This window comes from Meles meles, chromosome 16 (assembly GCF_922984935.1).
Source record: "Meles meles chromosome 16, mMelMel3.1 paternal haplotype, whole genome shotgun sequence".
Lineage (NCBI taxonomy): Eukaryota > Metazoa > Chordata > Mammalia > Carnivora > Mustelidae > Meles > Meles meles.
This window is the reverse complement of record NC_060081.1, coordinates 54,469,410-54,490,278: the sequence shown is the minus strand read 5'-3', so window position 1 is coordinate 54,490,278 and position 20,869 is coordinate 54,469,410. Positions and strand designations below refer to the sequence as shown.

Here is a 20,869-nt window from a genome sequence, read left to right as displayed (position 1 = left end):
TGTAACCCGATGCTCTGTGGGTGACATTCTCCCCACGTTCAGGACCTGCTCCCCAAATTTCTGCCTTCCTTTGGCCTCCTCAGGGCTCAGAGCCAGTCACAAAGGATGTCCCTGGCCTTCCAGAACATCGTGGCGGCTGTAGAGCCCCTGTTGGGAGTGTTTGCCCGGACTCCTGTTCCCTTTTCCCTTCTGTAGACCCAAGGACGGACAGCATGGCCACTCCATCCATCACGTCCACCCCCAGGTCCTTTAACCCTGACACCAGGACCTCCATGAGCCGTGCTGTGGGCCGCTTGTGGCACGGTGTTCCCTAACTTTGCCCCTCTGGGAGCCGCGCTGTGGCCGGGAGAGCCTTCGATAAAGGGAATATCAGAAAGCTTGGCTCACTGGCCTCTGTCCCTCTGACAGTTGGGAATGAACAGTAGTGTGGGGGCCGCTGAACCCCCAGGCCTGGCAGGTCGGTGTCTGAGTATGAAAAGCTGCTTTGGCATATTAAGCAAGTGAGGAATGACTCTTTTTGAAGCTAACCCTACTTAGGAGGGGCCCGCCCTCTGCGACCCTGACATCGCCTTGCCTCTCTGTGCCTCCACAGTGTGATATGCAGACAATGTATACCTGAGCCTTGGTTTGCCCATCTGTGACATGGAGATCATTCCTCCATGCTCCTTCGTTGGGGCAAAGGAAGCATTGCTCGTGAAGCCTCGCACAGTGTCTGACCTGTCAAAGGTAGCCTTAACCGCAGAAATAATACCTCCACGTGGGGATGCACAGAGGACTCACTTGAAGAGTGAGTTCTTGGCTCCCCCACCCAGGAATACCACAGTTTGAGTTTATACTGTAATCTGTAAGCATGCCAGCCTGATGCCTTCCTTTTCTGTTGATGAGATGAGAGGGATAGAGGAGAGCGACTTGAGGTCTGAACCCCAGTTAAGCACTGACAAGTCATTGAACCTTTTCGCACTTTGCCGAGTGGATGCGTCACCCGTGCTTACGGTTGCTGCCTGCCTCCCCAGCAGGTGGCATGAGCTCAGGTGCTCTTTGCCACCCTGAACCCTGGTAAGGGAGCCCTCCTGACACGTGCCAGTGGCCGCCTGCTGGTCTGGCACGGCCTTTCAACAGTAGCCGTGACGTTTTTGTACACTATCACAGAAAATAGATCCTCGCAGACATCTGGGTCATATTTTAGATCTCGAGGCTCATGGGCTTTAAAAATCCATCCTTGGGTCTGAGCAGGTTGAAAGGTGCTGAGGATACCCGTGCCACCAGCTGGCTGTCCTTGAGGCATTACAGCAGTGGTGTGAGGAAGGCTCCCTTTCAGAGGGCTTATTGGGAGAGCTCCCCTCCCCTCCACTACCACCTCCACTGCCTTCCTCCTGCATGTCCATACTGCAGATAAAGGACAGAAAGTTCCTGAATTAAGCCTCATCTCTAGATAAGTTGTACAGTTCGGTCTGAGAACCGAAGTGACCATTAACACAGTGAACAGCATGGTAGCCCGTATGGATCATAGTGCTATGTACCAGGTGCTGGGGTAGGCAGCTTACTTAAATCCTCATAGCAGCCCCTAAAAGGGTAGGGCAGCATCCCCACTTCGCTAGCAAGGAAAGGGACGCTCAGGTATAAAGGGCCAGTAAGTGGCAGAGGCAGGATTTGAACCCAGAACCGTCCACCACAGCCTGTGCTGTTGCCCTGCTAGAGCACATGGGTGACGACGCTCAGTTGAAACGCAGTCGTGGCTCCCAGAGATTCTCACGTCCTGCGGCTGCCAGCCCTACACAGTTGGAAGGATGGTACCATTTGAAAGCAGGAGGCGGAGTAGGACACGGGGGACCCCAAACCATTCCCATTTAGTTTCATCTAAAAACGACATTTTAACAACAGTGAAGTAGGAGGGCCGCACTTCTGGAGAAGGATAGCCTTCTCCCCCCACAGATTTCCGTCTCTGTGGGCTGCGGGGTCAGGGAGGAGGTAGACGAGGGGAGCCGATCCATCCCACCCCTTCGTCCTCACTCCCCACCCCCTCCCCCACTTCCCTTCTGCAAACTGCTGGTGGCATTCAGGGGAGCGCTTTGGTTCCCCCATCTCCTCGATAGGACCAGACAGCTGCTTAGCTGGCAGAGGAACTTGCTAGAAGGCTGCTCACTGCCGGGTGGCTCCACCAGACTTGTGTGGAGGTACCTAAGCCAAGCCCTCCATGAACCCTTTTCTGTGTTTATAAATGAAGGGATTAAACGGGTTTAAAACTCCACTTAAGCTCCTGTCTCTCCAGGAAGGGATTTCCTGGGACAGTTAATGCTAAAAGCAGGAGGTGTGAGGCGAGACTGACCCAGGCCCAGACCCTTTTCTATCCCACCCATTAGCCGTGCAGCCCTTCTCTCCGAGCTGCTCTGGAACTGGGTGATGGCAGCGCCTTCCTCATCGGGTTGTGGGTGAGACAAGGCCGTAGCTGTAACACGCGGGCTCCGTGCAGGGACACAGTGAGTGGGAAGCAGCTTGGAAGAGCTGAAGTTTGCCTTAATGGATTGTTCCCTACAAAGCCCTTGGAACGTTCGATGCTGGGTGAGTGATCGCTGGGGCAGTAATTACAGAGAAATAAGGTCGGGCGTGCTGAGGGAGCTTTGTCTGGGAGTTGAAAGAAGGGGAAGGATTTGCTAACACTTCTGGATCCCTGGCCCCTCTCCGCTCAGGACCGTGGCAAATGCCTGCGGTGGGGGAACCCCTGGCCAGTGGCTTAGTGGCGTTGTGGTGTGGGCCACGCCGCTCCGTCTCTCTGGGCCTGTCCCCTTGTTAAAATGGGGCAGTCAACCTCACAAAATGAGTTGATCGGAAGGCGAAAGATGGGGCATGCTGATGACATCGCATGGAGGTGAATCACACACCACTTTTCATTCTGCCCAGCAGCGTGACTCGGCCTCTTTGCACAGGGCTCTGCAGTCAGAGGTACGTGTCCCACTGGAAAGGACGAGTCAGGCCCTGGTCCATGCTGGTCACTGGACAGCGGGGAGTCAGGGTGTGTGTAACATTTGCTAGGATGAAGTCGAAGGGGCCCCCCCACCCCCACCCCTGGGCTGAGCCTTTACTCCATTTATTGCCCCAGCACGTGCCTGGGAGGGTCTGCTGCTGCTCTGACCCCAAAGCAGATGCTCTGAGCCCTTCCTGCTCATAGCTGCGAAGCTTGTCTCCCCATGCACCTGCCGCCATTGGCTCCCTGGGCCAGGTGGACCTTCTGTAATGGGAGACGGGAGAGGAACCCGAAGCCAGAGTCCACTCCCTAAAAGAGAGCATTCTTACGTTCCTTGTCCTTGCCCCCAAGAAGGAAGCAGACCCAGACCTGTAGGCCATCCTGAGGCATCCTCCCAGGAGGACAGGACCCGGTGCCCAAGCAGGGGGAGGGTGGAGGAGCCTGTGGGAAATGTCAGCCTGGCTTCCTGGCAAGGGACCCAGTGAGTACAGTGGTCATTATATGCTGGTGTCGCGGGAGCTCTCGTGGGGAGCTGTGCTTTGACCTTCTGCGGGCACACTCTGTTCTAGTTAATTATGTGAAAAGGGACTTCCAGCTTCTGCATCTCTCGGCCTCCTTGGCCGCTGCTTTTCTGCTACCATGGGCCACCTTCCTGCTGATGGGTGTCCCCTTGAGCAGGGTGTCCTCAGCTTGGGTCCTGCCAAGGGAGGGAGGAAAGCAGTGTTGGAAAGGTCATAACTCGTCCCAGAGATAATCTTAGCAGATCACACATTAGCCTCCAGTTTCCTGGGCTTTTCTTGTCCTATTTCACAAGGACGTGGAGTATCTTGGAGGTGAGGTTCCCCCCAAGCCCTCCTTCCCCCTGGCTGCTGGGTGTTCTGCTTTGTCTTGAAAGCACAGGGAGAAGGTCATGGGCGTGCGGAGCAAAGCCAGTTGGCTTCTAGGTCATCCCAGGATGTGCTTCTGGTGACTTCATTTTACCAAATCAGAAACCAGGATACAAGAACCACTGATGATTTTTTTGTTGTTGAAGGAGGGGACTTCACAGGCAGGGAAACAGAAGCAACAGAGGGAAAGATTGAGGCTGTGAAAGCCAGTGTTTTCTTGCAGATCAGATATTTTTCAGCACCTTTATGATTCACCCTGACTCCACTCCCCGTATGCAGACTGGGTGACCCCTCCCTCGCCTTGCGCTGGAGGAGGGAACTGCACAGTCTAATGTCACCTGACAGCTGTGGAAAATTCTCTGCTGTCCACTGTGTGTGGAGGAGCCCAGAAAAGAGCCCGAGTCTGGTCTCTTGGACTGCTTCTCCAGGGACCTTTCTTTGGGGCTGCCAGCTTTTCTTGTCCCTTCAAGTATGCCCATTTTCCTGCTATAAAGTAAAGCATGAAAACGTGATGTGTTCTCAGTATTAAGCAGGCGAAGGAGAAAATACACCCACAACAAGTACGACATTTTGATGTATTTCTTGACAGATTTTCCTGTATGTGGAGGTTTTTGTTCGCTGCATGGTTCTGCTTCTACTGTATGCCGCAGGACATTGTAGCCTGCTTATTTCTCTTTGATAGTCCGGGAAGTGCTTCTGCTGTAACCTGCCTTCTCATTGCCTCTCTAATACTCCACAGAGTAGATGGATCATCTGCTTAAATCTTTTCTTTTTGGGTTTGTGGTTGTTGCCTCATAATGTAGATCATAGCTTCAGCGAGCATCTGTCTTTGTAAATTCCTTTCCATTTGTCAGAGGACCAGTCAGTCTAGGTTTTTGGAAGTGGAAGTTAAGGGTCTAGAGGTCTGCACACACCTGAGGCTCTGATTGGTCTCTGGAAGGCACTGGCCCATGTCCCTGGCAGGGTGTGCATCCCTTCCATGCCTCCTCCCCCAGCTAGCAGCAATTTGGGTGGTCCCCATGGTTGGGGACAGGGTGGGTTCATGGAGTCAGTCAGTTCCTGCTGGGGGCCAGATACTTCACAATCTTTACTCTGGTCAGACCTCGAAGGAGAGCCGACCATTTCCCACAGAAGGAGACAGCCTATCTCCGGTTGCTGGACCCCCACTGCCTCCCGTGAGGACCAGATGGGCATCTCCTGGGGACCTGAGCACGGTGGGCCCGGGTGGTCAGACTGTGCAGGGGGCAAGTGACAGTGGGGTGGGGAGGGCCCGGCTCCTCAGGCTGCACGGAGCTTATACAGGAATGAAGCCAGTGTGAGGGGCGGGGCCTGATATGGAGGGATTTCAAGGGCGTTATGAAAGACTTATGTGATGCTGTCATCTGTCAGGGTGAGAGCAGGCACTCCAGAACCCCAGGGTGAGTCCCTGTGCCGGGCAGAGGGAGCCCTGCTGCCTAGGCTGGGGCCCTGCTCAGCCCTGATCAGGCGACTCTGACTGGGACAGTGGGCTGGCAGCATATGCCGGCCCAAGGCTGTTCGCTGAAGGCTCTTGTGTTCTAGGCGTCCACAAAAAGGGTCCCTGAAAGGCTGGTGGCCGGGCCTGTTCCTGAGGCCTGGTTCCACGGCAGTTCCCAAACAATAGCTAATCACGATAGAGGCAGGCGCTCTCAGGTTACATGTCTTAGTTCATATGGTCCTCGTAATCACGTGATTTGGTGCAGGTGACAAGACTAAAGAGGGCTTAAATTTGCCTGTGGTCAAGTGGCAGAACCTCATTCTTAACCCTAGCCTTGAGTCACCCCAGTTACTAACTGGGACAGGTTCTCGGGGGGCTGAGCCTTAGTTGTCTATGAAATAGGATAAACCTGAGAGCGTGCGCACGAAGCTTCGGTACAGCACACTTAGAGAGGGCAAGGAGGGACTTGGGCCGGGGTCTGGAGGGACCGGATGGCTAGGGTCCTGTGGCATCTTGTCCTGATAGCACAGGGATGGAGGTCGTGGTGGGATTGGCCGCTGTAGCCGGCAAGCCTGGGTTCCCAGCCAGCGTCTTCTGCTCCATCAGTGCGATACTAGTCATGTGCCTTATTAACCCGTGCCTCAGTTTCCCTTTGTGACAAAGGAGGATAATGTGTATCGGCGACAGGGTGCTTGTAGCAAAGCTAGATCCAGTAATGTTTAGAAACCTCTCGGGGTTCGGTGGTGGCACCGAAGTGGGGGGTGTCCGGAGCTGGGAGGTGCCCCGAGCCCGCCGGCCCAGTGTCCGCTCATCCCCGGCCTTCTGTCTTCTGTCTTCCAGGTTGATCCTCGGGACAGTGTCATCGTGTCTCCCACAGAGGACGGCCGAGGGTGCAGGTGGTGGCTTGGTTGGTTGGTGATCTCCCGACAGCTGGATCTCCGGCAATGTGAAGCTTTTCTTTGGGTTTTCCCCTCTCCTTTTAGTTCTGCTTAATTTTTTAAAATCTTATTTTATTTTTGTCTTTTTTTTCCCCCTTTTTTAATTTAAACGATTAAGACGTCAGAAGAGCAGGAAACTATGCTGTGGAGAAACAACATGGACAAAAGCATATGTATAAATGTCATTTTTAATTTTTGTAAGGGGTTAGGGAGCTATTTTGTTTTGTTCCTTTATTCTCCCCCTGTCGTCTTTGTTCTTACCCATCCTTCCGTTCTGCTTAGAACACCTCACTTCCCCCGAGAAGGCCTGCCTCTCCGTGGAGAGCCGGGGTGGGTCCCGGCCCCGGGGGGTGGGGACATAAAGACCGAAGGCAGCCTGTGGGCCACCTCCCCCCACCACAGATATGGGCGCTGCCGGACTCTGGTGGGCTGCTCCTGGCCGGCCCTCAGACCTTAGAAATGGTCAAAGGCGAAGAACCACCTGGAAGAGGAAGACAGGGTTTGGCCAGGAAAACTCAAGAAAGAAAGTCTAAACTGCGGGTTTGTTCTCTTTCAGCTGCTGGACGCCCTGGGCCACTCCAGGACTCCAGTGGTGGGAGTCCATTCCCTCTTCTGCCCTTTATAACTGGGAGAGCTGGGGGGACAAAAGTGACTATCCCCCCACTTCCTGGCAGCCGAGCGCCAGCCCAGCCCAGCTCCACAAGCCTACCTTTCTGTTAGTGGTTCCCCTCCCAAAGGAAGACCCCCAGGAAAAAAAAAAAAAACTGTTGTGCCAAACCTCTGCCTGGGACACACCTGGGTCTTCGGAGGGCATCTGTCACTCCTGTGAGGTCAGCGTCCGTCACCTCCTGCCTCCTGGATCGTCTCCTTCCCACGTGTGCCCACACGCATCCCAGTTGTCACAGAGACTGCCTAAGTCCCTGAGATCCGGCTGTGACCTGGCCATAAGAACGGGGTGTGCTGAACTGGCTGCCACCGTCCTCTCCCTGCAGTGAAGCGTGTGCCCTGCATGTGGGCCCATGGTGTCCCAGGCGGCAACAACGTCAAGCGCCACCTCCGTCACCCCCAGGGACTCGCTGTGAGGTGCCCTCCCTCAGCGCACGCATGTCTGGTGGGACAAGATTGGACCCACCAAGAGCAGGGAGGGGAGGCCGGGCCGGACACCACCACCGCTGCTGCCGTCGCCACTCCCCCCACCCCCGCAGCTGTCAGGTGCCCACGCGTGGCCTGCCACCCTCAAGCTTCCCCAGTGTGACCCTGTTGACCTCAGCACCAATGTCTGTGCGGTCATCCCACGCTCTCCAGCAGGCACATGCCGCTCCCACGTCTCGGGCTTCTGAACCTGAGGGTTTGCCCCACTCCACCCCCACTCAACATCGCAGAGGCAGGTGGCTGGCCCCATGTCGTCCCTCACCCGTAAGCTCCTGGGCCTCCTCCAGAGGCTTTACCCCCATGACGACCAAGCAGAACAGGGTCTTGGGGAAGGGGAAAGGAAATTCTTTTAGGTTTGTTTTTCATTTTCTCTAAACCAGCATAGGATCGATAGGGGAGGTGGTCAGAGGGCATTCAGGTTAGTGTGTGATCAAGGGGGGCTCCCCCCCATCCCGAGTGGCAGTCCTTTGGCCCTGGGCGTTTGGGAGAGACCAGTGCGACACCAGCCTAAACTTGTGAACTCACCACACGTTTGCTGGCGTTCTCTCGCCTCTTCTTAGACCCCTCACATCCCGAGGCTGCTGCTTCCTCCTGGGCAGACCGTTGGCTGCGGTGAGCAGGGGTGCAGGTGGGAGGCATGCCCTTCCTTGTGATATCCTTCGTGCCTCTCCGTCCCTTGTTTCTCAGGCCACTAGAGTGCGCCCTGAGCCGCCCCCCTCCTCTTGGGGGCGGCAAATGGTCCCCTAGTGCCCTCACCACCCCCCCAACCACATTCCCTAGCTGCAGCCCCTGTCCACAAGTTCCTCATGAAGGCTTGAGCCTCGCAAGGTATTCCCTTGCCTTTAACTTTGCCTCTGCCCTCCCTGAGTCTCTAACCTCCATCTGATCAGGTCTTGGAGCTTCGGAGCTGCAACCATCCCCCTTTGTTTTCCTCTTGGCATCAATGTAGCCCCTGAGGGTCACAGGATGTCTCTGCCTTTTGGACAAGGCAGGCAGCCTGGGAAGGCTAGCCCTTATCGTGCAGGACCCAGCCTACCCTTGCTTGGTGGCAGGGCCTCCTTCCTTGGCTCACGATGGCCAGCTCATTAGCCCCAGGTGCCTGTCTCTCCCTCTTGCCCCCCCCACCCCCCACTTTCTCCACCTCGGGTGCCGAGCCAGCCAGGGGGACATCAGCCCAAGGTGAACGCCGGCTCAGCCCCCAGCCAGTGGACTAGTCTTGATTGGACCTGGGTAGCTCTCACCGCTTCTCAGCCACCTTCCCCCTGTTCCTGCTGTGGGTCAGCCTCCTGCCTCTTCATCCTCTGCGCCCAGGGCCCTGCGGCAGCTTCATACTGCCTCATCTCGTGCCACCATGTTCGTAAGGCCTGTACAAGTTCTAGGAGTTTCCAAACCTTGAAATAGCAGTCATTCTCTTCTCCTCGGATCTGTGAACCGGTTGTAGTGGGGAGGTTCTGGGCCTGAGACTGGTGGGTCTGGAGCTCAGCCTCCCCTCAGCAAGACAGATCCTAGTGCCTTATTCCACTGCCCTCCTTTGACCAGACCTGCTAGCTCAGCCAGAAGTCCATGGCATCCTCCTCCCCATCTATGTCTGTCTGTCGCTTAACCTCTCACTTCCACCCACAGAGAGCCTCGAGGGAAGCGTCCCCCGTGCCCCATCCTTCCCCGAGGGCTGCAGCCAGGCCCAGGGCTCCTGCCACCACCGAGACACTAAGAGCAGCTTTAGCCGAGGACAGAACAACCACGTTTCCACCAGCTGGCCGCTCCCTGCCTCTTACCTCTATAGCCAGGAGGATGCCGCCATCTGTCCATTCAAGGCTGGCTCCATCTGACCCCTTTCTGGGCACCAGGGACGAAGGGCGCAGGCCTTTGCCCCCGATGTCTGCCTTTCTGAGGGCGTGTATTCAGTGTTTACTTGAGAAATACCCTGTTTACAGCTGGAGGAGAAACGTGCCCAACACTGGCGGAGGCTGGGCTCCTGATGGGGCCCGGCCTCCTCTCTGGCACTGCCAGTGGTCGTCCCAGAGCGAATGAAGGTGGAGCCTGCAGGGGCACTTGTCCCGCACCCTCTGCCCCTTAACCCTGCGGTGCTAAGACCACTCCCCACCACCTTCCTCGCAGCCTCCCTGCCCCTGGACATTCCCTGCCTCTACCATTCCCTCCCTCTAAGGTTCTCTGCTCCTTGACATATCAGCTGTCTCCTAGAAAACCAGTGTTTGGAGCAATAAGATAATTTTTGCTTGATTCTTTTTTTCTGAGCAAAGGTAAAGAGCTGGCATTGTAGGAGCGTTCTTTCTTTGCAGTTTACCTTTTCAGAAGACAGATCTTAACAGGATGGATGTCTGGGTTTCAGCCTCAGAGTATCTTTTGGAAACTTGGAACAGAGGAGTTGGGCCTCCATCCCCTAAGAAGGGGTCCCCCCCTAACTCTCTCTGCCCTCCCCTTGCTCCATGCTGCCTGGGCTCTTGGCCCTTCCCACCATGGGCACCTGCCACCTCCGATCCTCCTTGTGCCCCCCACCCCATACTCACCCACCGGGGCACCGGTGGCTCCTGGGGTATTGCTTCCCCCTGACTCCCTTCCTCTCCCTTAGCCTCCGTGGTGGCCCCCAGATCACAGTGCTCCTGATCTGTCAGCCTGATCTGAGGCTGAGGCCTGGAGAAGGCACCTTGGCTGTCCTCCCATACTGGGCAGAGGCACAGCCTCCAGGACACCAGGCCCATCTCTGATCCTGCCTGCCCGGCTTGGAGCACAGGGACTCCTTTCTGGAGAGATGCCCTCAGAGGGGAAGCGAGGAGGTGGAACAGGACTGTTGGCAAATAATGTAAGCTCCCTGGGCCACCATGGAGAGGAGAATCCACTCCCATTGGTTGCCTGGAGGCCCCGCATCTCCCAGGAGGGGCCACAGGAGGGAGTTTGTTCAGGAACATTTTGAAGAACTTTTCTGTGCCCCTGGGGGCGTCTTTCATTAGAGCAAGGGAGTACGGGGCCCCAGTTGAACAGGCATGGGGGGGCCAACTTGGGTTTGAGGGAGGCACAGGGTAACCCAGGCACAAAGTTAGCTTCAAATACTAGTTAATAAATCTATTTTTCTTTATTTTCTTTTTTTGCACAGAAGCTGGTAATCTAGGACCTACGTGTGAACAACTTTATATGAATATTTTTTGTACTTGGTTTACTTGGGTTGGTATGATACATTATATTTAAGTTCCTTGAACACTGTGGATCCCCTAATGTGTATGAATGACTGAGGCTTTGTAAATTAAGGGACGTTTGTGTGAATAAAGTTATTTGATGGGGTCAGAGAAGCCATATGTGATTTGAAAACGAGTGCTTCGTGGTTTTGTTGGCCCCTATTGGGGGCAGGGTGAAGCCTCGGCTCCCAGGGCCTGGTGGGTGAGTGGCCCGGAAAGGACCCTCCCTCCCTACCCCGGGAGCAGGCCCTCCGGCGGAACCTGCCCATGGGGCACGGAAGTCCACACCGAGCCTGGGTGGCCCATCATGGGTTCCAGGACTGCAGGAGGCTGCTCAGAGCCCCTTCCAGGCCCAGCACTGCTTTGTTTCTGCAAGTTCTGCGCTGAGGAGTTTTAACAAACAAGAGGGGTCTCTGAACCACACCGGCTAGGGAAGGGGACAGCGACATCCTTACAAAGGTCAGGGCGGGTGGGGGTGGGGGGAATCTCTGAGAGGAGCAGGACTGAACGGCTCTGGAAGCTGAAGGGGTAACACCCCTGTCCAGAGAGCACCAGGAAGAATGGGAACTTGTGCCACTTGCCGTCGGGGACTGGGCACTTTGTCTCACCGCGCGCCCCTTTCCTCCCGCAGAGTAGTAGTGGCAGCTCACTCCAGAGCGGTTGAGGCTAAATAGGAAGCTCGTGTTGAGCCCAGCACTTAGTAGGCTTTCAACAAGTGCTCCTAGAGTTCCATTTCCCCGGAGGACCAGGTCTGGGATGTTCCCAGAGTCTGCTGGCACGGACTCCTGGCCCTGCGCAGCCTCAGGAAAGCTGCTTCCTCTGGTAGGGCAGCATTTTACCAGGGACCCGCCGCTCAGGCTTCTCGGGAATCAGAATCAGACCTTGCAGACCCAGGAATCCTAAAGCTGCTGGAGGCCGAATCAGGCCTCTGGAATGTGTGCCGGAGGAACAGATAAGTCCGCCTTCCGGCCTGATCTGACAGCGCCCGCTGCATTCCAGTCCGGGGCTTTGGTGTCTGGGGTCGAAGCTCCTTGCAGAAAAGGATCCTGATGTGCTTAGCCTGGGGCATGGGGAAGGACGACCCACAAGTTCACTTTAATAACTTGGCAGAAATCATTCACCCTTGTGGAGTGTGCGAGTCAGTGGTTTTTCATACGTTCAGAGCTGTGCAGCCATTGCACCATCCAGTTCCAGAACATTGTTACCACCTCTGAAAAGAAATCACACCCGTTAGCAATCACTTATCCCCTCCCCAATGCGCACTCACAGCCCAAGGCCGTGGCTAATCTACCTTTTGTCGATGGATCTGCCTATTCTGGACATTCTGTGTGAATGGAATCACTCTGTGCCCTTTGGTGTCCGGCTCCTGTCTGCACAGTGTTTTCAGGCCCCATCCATGTCCTTGCATGTGTCTGCTCTCTCTCCCTGCAGGATGTTGAATCGTAATCCATTGTGTGGAAACACCGTGTTCCCTGTATCCATTCACGGTCCGTGGACACGGTTTCTGTGTGGCGCCCTTAGAAGGAACATGGCTGTGGTTTTTGCACAGACCTCTGTTTCTGACGCCCTGGGCACAAATCTGGCAGAATTGTGGGGTCCTGCGGTAACTGTACAGTAGTTGAGGAACCCCCAGATTGTTTTCCAAAGATGCTGCACCATTTTACTTGCCCACCCACGAGGTGTGAGGTTCTCCTTCCTCTGCATCCTTGAGGACATTTGCTACTCTTGTTTTATTGTCATCCGGTGGGGGTTGGGGGACTTACAGACGTGGACAACATTGCACGACTTACTAATGGCCGATGAGGGGAGAATAGCAAATAGGTACTTGAGACCCAGACGCAGTCACGGGTGCAGCCAGGAGCCGGTACCTCGCAGAGTTCTAAGAATGCAGACTGACTCTGCTACCTAATCGTTCCCTTGACCTTGAGGCAGATCACCTCTCTGACTTCATTTCCTCATCTGTAAAGTAGGAAATGACCACTTCATAGGGTGGTTGGCAGTTCTGAAGGTGTGTCGTGCAGACGACTTGGTGGGCAGTCCTCAGGGCATTTCCTTGTCCCTGTGTCCTAGGCACCCGGGCTAACTAGGGCATGGCTCAAAATGAGGCTCTGTGAGCTCCCAGTGTGTTGGGTTCAGTGTGGGTGATGAGGAACAGGTCACTGCAACGTGGGGTCTACCGAGGGCCACACCACACTGAGCAGAGAAGTGTGTCACCCTGGCCCCGGGAGGGAGGGATCTAGGCGTCCGGAGCTGGCCAGCGCCCGCTCAGGTGGAAGAAGGTAGACATCCGGGCCCTCTCTGACCTTCCCCTCCCGGCCAGCTCCCTCAGGCTCCCTGGCTCTGCTGGCAAGGAACTCCAGGTTTGGGGGATGGAGGACTCTGAGAGGACAGGTAGGGCAGTGTGGCAGGCTGGGCGGTGCAGGAGGGAAGCTCCAGGGGCCACGGAGTGAGGAGGCGGAGACCTGAGGAGGAGGCCAGAGACCTGAGGCCACGCTCTTCCATCCGGTCTGCCTGACCTGGGCCCTGGGCCCTCTCCCGCCCTGCTGGGGGCCCTGAGCCTGCGGCGCCCGGACAAACATCCGGCAGCAGACACGGCACCCTGTCATCATTACTGGCCTCCACTCGGAGCGTCGCAGCATCTCCCTGGTTTCTGGGAAGTGTTTGCCTCACCATGTCCCACCCTGAGGAGCCCAAGGAAGGTGGATGGCATTTGCGACCTAGCCCTCAATCCAGTCTCCGCACTGCAGAGCAGGCCAAGGTGCGAGACCCTCTGGAGATCTCCATTGCACGTAGACCATTTCCCAGACCCTCCCCTTGGCCTGTAGAAAGTGCTTCTCTACCTTCCCCCTCTCCGGGTGCTTACTCCCCAGACCTGGTTGCTTGCCAGAGCCCCCAGGTCTACGCACTGGTGCACTGGGCCTTATTGTGGTCCTTTATTCATTCATTCATCCATCCATCCGTTCATTCATTCATTCGTTTGTTTTTTTGAGAGAGGGAGGAAGGGAGGGGCAGAGGGAAAGGGAGAGAATCTCAAGCAAACTCCCCGGAGGCGGGAGCCCAACACAGCTCGATCCCACGACCCCAAGATCATGCATGACCTGAGCCAAAATCCAGAGTCAGACGCTTCCAACTGAGCCCCCCAGGCACGCCTATTGCTGTCCCTGAAGCACACACGGGACATTCCCATCTCGGGGCCTTTGCTCTCGCTGTTCCGTCTGCCCCAAGCGCATGACTACTTGCTTCATCTAGGTCTCCGCTCACACACCTGAGAGATCTCCCCTTAAAGAAACCTCAGCACCATCGCTATCTCTGTAACATGCTGTATTTTCCTCTTTAGCACAATCACCAGCAGGAAGTTTTCTGTGTAACACACATATGTATGTACAATGCGTATACACACATGTTTATATACGTAAAGAACCTCTCCTATCCTTAAACAGTGCCTGACATGGCCCAAAGTAGACATTCAAGACATGTTCAGTAAGTAGATGGATGAGAGCAGGTGACATCAGTAGGAACACAGCCCCAGTGAAAGGAACTTGTTCGGGAGCCCACGGGGGTGGGGGCAGCATCCGTGAGTGGGGCCTGCGGTGGACAGCATGGGCCATACCTGATCATTCTGGTTCAGGGACGTGTCCCTGTGTCATGGGTCAGATCCATAGAGAACGTGGGTGATGGGGCAAGAAGCTGGTCCAGAATTTCCTCTTCATCTCCATCTGGTCTCTTGGCCACAGCTCTAGGTGTGTGGGAGGGAAGGGCAGGGTAGGGAGATGGAGATCACTCCCCATCTGACATATGTTCGTGAACCTATGAAAATCTGATTGGAACAAGAGTGAAGAAGCCTAGGTCCAGATCCAGCACGGCCTCCTGCCAGCTATGCGGGGTGTGGCAAAATCTCTCCTCTCTGGGCTTCCCGGTATTGTGGATTCTGGAATGGGACAGGAGGGTTTGGAGGACTGCTTTACCGCATACTTTGGCATGGTAGCCTCCAGGCCTGTCTTCTGACAATACCGGTGCCCACTTCATAGATTTTTCTGAAAATTCATGAGGTGGTGTATGTACCAATCATAGCATGGCGTCTGATGTGAAGTTAATTGTCCATAAATGGTAGTTAGTGATAGTATATTTTTTTTAAAGGATTTTGTTTTTCATTTATTTATTTGTCAGAGAGAGAGGGAGCACAAGCAGGGGAACGGCAGGCAGAGGGAGAAGCAGGCTCCCGCTAAGCAAGGAGCCCGATGTGAGACTCGATCCCAGGACCCTGGGATCAGGACCTGAGCCGAAGGCAGTCGCCTAAGGACTGAGCCACCCAGGCATCCCCTAGTGATAGAATTTTTTAAAGGGGAAAAAAAAACCTCCTTTAAGATGTTTCTCCAGAAAAAGCATTTGGACAGTTAAAGGAAGTTGTGTGTCTCATTCCTGCCCACCACGTTCCAGTGCACACTAAAAGCCCTGAGAAGGCCTGTAGGAGCCCAGTTTCTCCAGCTTCTGGGATCACTGATGCTTCCACACGGGACACCTAACAACTGAAAGTGGGGTTCTGGGGAATCGCTTTGGGGCCCACTTCAGCAGAAGCTAACCAAAACCATCTTTGCTGCTTTCCGATCCTAGCCTCCCCATCCTGTCTCACGTGGGGCCAGAATGACTTCCCTCTTGCAAAAGCCTGCAGCAGTTGCCTCTGCTTGGTCTACTGGTTCCTTGAGGACAGATCAGAATATGAGGAATTTAATAACCACAGTCTGGATCCCCTGCCAGAATGCTGGAGGGCCCTGGGCCAGCCTCGAATGTGGTGAGAACACAGAGCAGCTCCCCCAGCCCCCAGGCCAGGCCACTGCCAAAACCCTCAGGCTCCCAGTGCCCATGTAGCTGAGCCCAACCACTCCGCAGCAAGCCCTGACCCACCCAGCACACCAAGCTCTTAGCCTACTGCTGGGGGGGGCACTCGCCCTTCCGTGGGTACACACATGGGCCCTGCTGGGAGACCACCAGGGCTCAAGTTGCTCTATCTCATTAGGACTCAGTTTCCTCAGATGAAAAATGGGCCTCAGAACCACACCCGTGCCTTTGAGGGTTAGGATTACGGCTGCCTGATCGGGAGACCCCAGACAGCAGCAGCCAAAGCAAGAGAGAAGCTGGAGCTCTTGCCCATAAAAGAGATACGAGGGGGCACCTAGGGTGCTCAGTCCACTAAGCGGCTGCGTTCTGCTTGGGTCATGATCCCAGGGTCCTGGGATCAAGCCGCGCGTCAAGCAGGGGAATTTGTCTTCTCCCTTTCCCTCTGCCTCTCACCTCCACTCATGCTCTCTCTCAAATAAATAAAATCTTAAAAAAAAAAAAAAAAAAGAGGAAGCCTGAGGCTATCAATCCAGGGTCATCCAGGAGTTCATACATGGGGAGATCACTAGAGATCCCATCTCCTGTCTTCCTATTGTGACCTCTTCAGCAAGTGGCTCAAGTTCAAGGTCCGTTCCCAGTCCAGAACAGCTGCTGGAGCTTGAGGCATGTTCCCCCCATCCCTGACAATATCAAAGAGGGAGGGAGCCAGAGAGCAGGCCCCCTCCTTCCATGGAAGCTTCCCTGAAGTCCTCCCCGACCCGCCACTTATATCGCATGGGCTAGAGCTTAGTATGGCCATGATATGTGGTGCCAAGGAGGCTGAGAAGCAGCAGGGAAAGGTGCTGTTATTAAGGTTATCAAGGTTGACGGAGTCTGGGCGTCAGGTGGGCTAGCAGCCATCTGTGCCAGGAGCGTGCCTCTAGCTCCCTCCAGTAAAAGTTAGGTATTACCATCATTAATCATAGTCCTGCAGGTCTGGGTTCAAAAGAAACAAAATAACTAAATTAGCCAGAGGACCTCCTAGGGGGCTTGTTCAGAGCTGGGATAACAGTCACATGGTGCACCCAGCAGAAAGTTGTCGCCTTGGGTTCATTTGTCTGCTGGTATGTCATCTCTTCAGTTAGGGTGCACAGAGCGCCCCTTTCTAGGGCTGGGGGTACAGAGGAGATGGCCGAAGAGGCAGTGTCTTGTGGTGATTAAGAGTGGAGTCTGAAATACAGCGCCTGGTTAAAGTCCCAGTTCTGCCACTTCCTGTGTGATCCTGGGCAGCTTACTTAACCTCTCTGGGCTTTGTTGTCTTGGTCTCTAAGATGGAGAAGGTGATAAACACCATCACAGGATTATTCTGCAGGTCAAAGGAATTAACACAAACAGAGTGCTTTGAGTACTGAAGAAAAAATCCCTCTGATCTCTCCAGCGGACCCACGAGCTTCTCAACACCTTACCCTCCCTACCCCGATTTCTTCTTGCCCACTCTGGTTGCTCACTGAGCATGTTCTCCGCTGCCCACTGGAGGTTCCAAGATGAAATACACCCTAGCCCTAAGTGAATTCCTTCATCATAGGGCTGTTTCCTGAGCCCCTACTGTGTGCCATCTCCGTGTCGCAAGCTCACAGGCCTGAAGGAAACTAGGCAGAGGTGTGGAGTCTGGGGCGGGACACACAGAGGACCCTGGCTCAGACATGGATTGGCGGGGCGAGGAGACTTGGGGTCTGGGCCCAGCTCTGTTGGTGGCATGCGGCCTGGGGACATCTGTGTCCCATGATTCTGGACAGGCAGCCTGGCCAGGCCTTGTGGACAGGGCCCAGGAAAGGAGGACACCAATTCCAGCACAGGAAAGTGGTCCTTTATTTTTCTGGGTCATCGGATGGGCAGTAAACCGAGAACAAAAGGTGATTAGCGGTGACTGGTCGCAGACCTAAGCCAGTTGCCCTCACCCCGGAGCACAGCCAGTTTTCTGCTGTCAGGGCCCCAACTCGCTTCCCCAGACAGTTCCCTTGACCTCTTCCCCATCCCTGCCTATTCTTGAAACCTCCTACCCCTCCCCACCAGCTTCAGAGAGCGGTGGAAATCCGGGGTTCTGCCCACCTGTGTCAGTTACTAATTCATTGCCCCTCAGTTCCAAATAAATGCTCCTTCAATAGATATTCTACGAGGAGTAACAGAATTCCTTTAGGCCTTTCTCCTGTAAAGTGAGCACAATTTTAAGACCTCAGTAGAGGACTCTGGGGGGACATTGCAAAAGGAGGAGGCTTCCTGCAATTTCCAGCTTGGGACATGGGCCTGGTGGGGGTGAGGGATGTGTCCTACAGTGGATTCTTATCCCTGCCAAGGGTCCAGAATGGGATCCACCTGTGACCTTGCAGCCTCGGCCCTTTCTACAGCCCTCCCGAAACCAAAGCCCCTCCAGGGCCTGTGTACCGTTGTCTGTGACCTCGGGGTCTCGCAGACGCACCACTGCTCTCTCCCCAAGTCCATGTGCAGCCCAGGTAGTCTAAAACCACCTGCCCGCTGGCACCCAGTCCCCTGATGCCCATGACAATTGGCTGAAGCCTGCTGCTCCCACTTGTATCCTCTGGAGGGTGGCCTGTTGCCTCCCCTAGAAACCCGGGGCCAGGTCCAGCCTGGCTAAGCCTCAAAATTCTCAGCTGCCAGTGACTGAACTACACCTTTACCAACAAGGTATAAACCCTTGCACGGTGTCCTTCCTTGGGCATTTGTGAAAAACTACAGCTAACATCATACCTAAAGGTAAAAGACGGAATACTCTCCTTCTTATGTCAGGAATAAGAAAGGGTGTCCACTCTTACCATTCAACATTGATTGGAGTTTCTAGCCAGCACAAACAGGCAAGAAATACAATTAAAGATAAGGCATGAGATTAGAAAGAGGTAACTGTCTCAATTAGCACATAACATCACCATCTATGTAGAATATCCAATGAGATCAACGAAAAAACTCCCAGGATTAATTGAGTTTTGGCAAAGTTCCGGGATGCAAGATCAATATACAACAATCAGTTGTAGTTTTATGTGCTAGCAATGAATAATTGAGAATTGAAACAGAAAAAAAAAAACATTTACAGTGTCATTAAAAATGTCAAACTACTTAGGGATAAATCTGGCAAAAGCTAGAAAAGACTTGTGCAGTAAACACTACAAAGCGTTGCTAAGAGAAATTAAGGAAAGCCTAAATAAATGGAGAGTTAGAAGTCCTCATCATTTTCAGATTCCACACTTGGAAATTCATATACTCGCCGAAATGTATCCATAGTCCCCAAATCAATAAGGGCAGTGCTTTCGCAGTTATTCACAGACGTGCACAGAGCAGCAGAAAATTTGAGGAGCCCAGTGCACATTCCCAGCCGAGGCCAAACCAGGCAATGCTCTGCCTTCTCATTTCACCTCCTATACCGTAAGCAAGTGAGCAAGTGTCCTTTTTGCAATCTATTTAGTGCTATGTTTTTCACATTTGTACTCTTTGTTGGTGATTTTTAAATGGCTAGCAAGCATCATGCCGAAGTGCTATCTGGAGTTCCTCTGTGCAAGAAGGCTGTGATGTGCCTTACTTAGAAGATCTGTGCATTAAACTTTGTTCGGGCATGAGTTATAGCGCTGTTGGCTGTGAGTTCAATGGTAATAAATCAAACAAAGATATTACATAAGTTCCCTTTAAACAGAAACACACATAAAACAAGGTTGTTTATTGATCCATTGACAAAAAATGTGACCAGAGGCTCTAGGAACCTAACCTTGTATCTCCCCTAGAAGCAACAGTTCAGTATTCGCTAATTCAGCACTCACGGAGACTTTAGAGACCGTTAACTACCGTGAATAATGAGCGGCAACCGTACTTTGTTCGGGGTGAGGAAACTCCATATTAAGATGGCCGTTCTCCCCAAACTGATCTATAGGTTCAGTGTAATCCCAACCAAAACCCCAGCAGGATTTCTATAAAAATTGACAAGCTGGTTTTTAAATTCATATGGAAATAAAAAGATCGAAACAGATCTGGAAAAAAAACCCCACAAAGTTAGAAGGCTAACAGTGTCTGCTTTTATGAATTATTATGAAGTTACAGTAATCAGAACAGTATGATAGGGACATAAAGATAGACATATAGGTCATAAGACAAAACAGAGTCCAAAAATAGACCCACACGTGTTTGGAAAACTAATATTTGGCAGTTATGAAGGCAACTCAGTGGAGAAGGGATCACTTCTTAAATATGGTGCTGGGAGGCACTGACTCAGTCAGTGGGGCGTGCGACTCTTGATCTCCAGGTCATGAGTTCGAACCCTCATTGGGGGTAGAGACTACTTAAAAATAAAATCTTTTTTAAAAGGGGTGCTGGAATGACTGGATAAAAGTTATTTTAAAAGTTATTTTAAAAAGTTATAAAAAAAGAATTTCCATTTATGCCTCACACTGTATATACAAATTAACTCAAAACTGTTCATAGAACTAAAGGTAAATCCTAACACAATACAACTTCTAGAGAAAACACGGGAGAAAATCTTTGTGGTCTACTGTTAAGCCTATACTTCTTAGATATGCCACCAAAAGCACAATCCATGAAAGAACAAGAGAATGAACTGAATTACATCAAGATGTGGAAATTCCAAACTTTGAGGGACACTTGAGAGAACGCGAAGACAAAGCACAGACAGGGAGAAAATCTTTATAAAGCATATATTTAATAAAGGATTGTATCCAGAATATTTAAAGAACTCTCAAAACTGAAGAGTAAGAGAAACAACCCAGGACAAAAACGGCTAAAGATTTCACTAGACATGTAACAAGTGGAAATAAACATAGGACAAGGCACATGAAAAGATGTTCAATGTCGCTTGTTACTAAGGGAAGTTAAATTTTTTAAGTTTTTATAGTTTAAATTTAAAAAGGAAAACCCCAGTGAGATATCACTACACGCCTGATAGAATGGCTACAATTCTTTAGACTGACCATGACAGTCGGGCTGGGGTTCGGATGTGCGGGAACTGGAACTCGGACGCTGCCGGCAGGAGTAGAAAGTGGTATAACCACCTTGGGAGCACGCTGACAATTTCTTAAAAATTAAATGTACGCCTCCCATGTGACCAAGCCATCCCCGTCCTTGGGGTTTACCTGAGAGAAAAAGAAGTATACGTTTTTGCAAAGACCTACATGAATGTTCAGAGAGGTTTTATTTGTAATAGCCCCAAACTGCAAATAGCCAGATTGTCCATCACTGTGTCGACACGTGGACAAATTGTGATGTGTCCATCCAATGGAATGCTATTCAGCCACAAAAGTGATAAAGTCTGGGTACCCGTGGGAGCAGAGAAGGGTCTCATTGATGATGCTGAGTGGAAGGAACTAACGTGAAGGAGTGCAGAAGAGTCCTTCGGTTTCTAGAATGCAAGCTCATCCACATGACTCCAAGCAGATCGGTGGTGGCCTGGGGAT

General features: G+C 53.0%; 1 protein-coding gene across 1 annotated transcript in view; it reads left to right on the top strand.

Moving 5' to 3' along the window:
* Positions 1-10,700, top strand: part of STK35 (serine/threonine kinase 35) — a 42,780-nt gene extending 32,080 nt beyond the window's left edge. Inside the window, exon 4 of the mRNA XM_045981256.1 lies at positions 6,146-10,700. The gene's annotated coding sequence lies outside the window, so the exon portion shown is untranslated. The remainder of the gene's footprint in view (positions 1-6,145) is intronic.
* Positions 10,701-20,869: the final 10,169 nt, after the last annotated feature.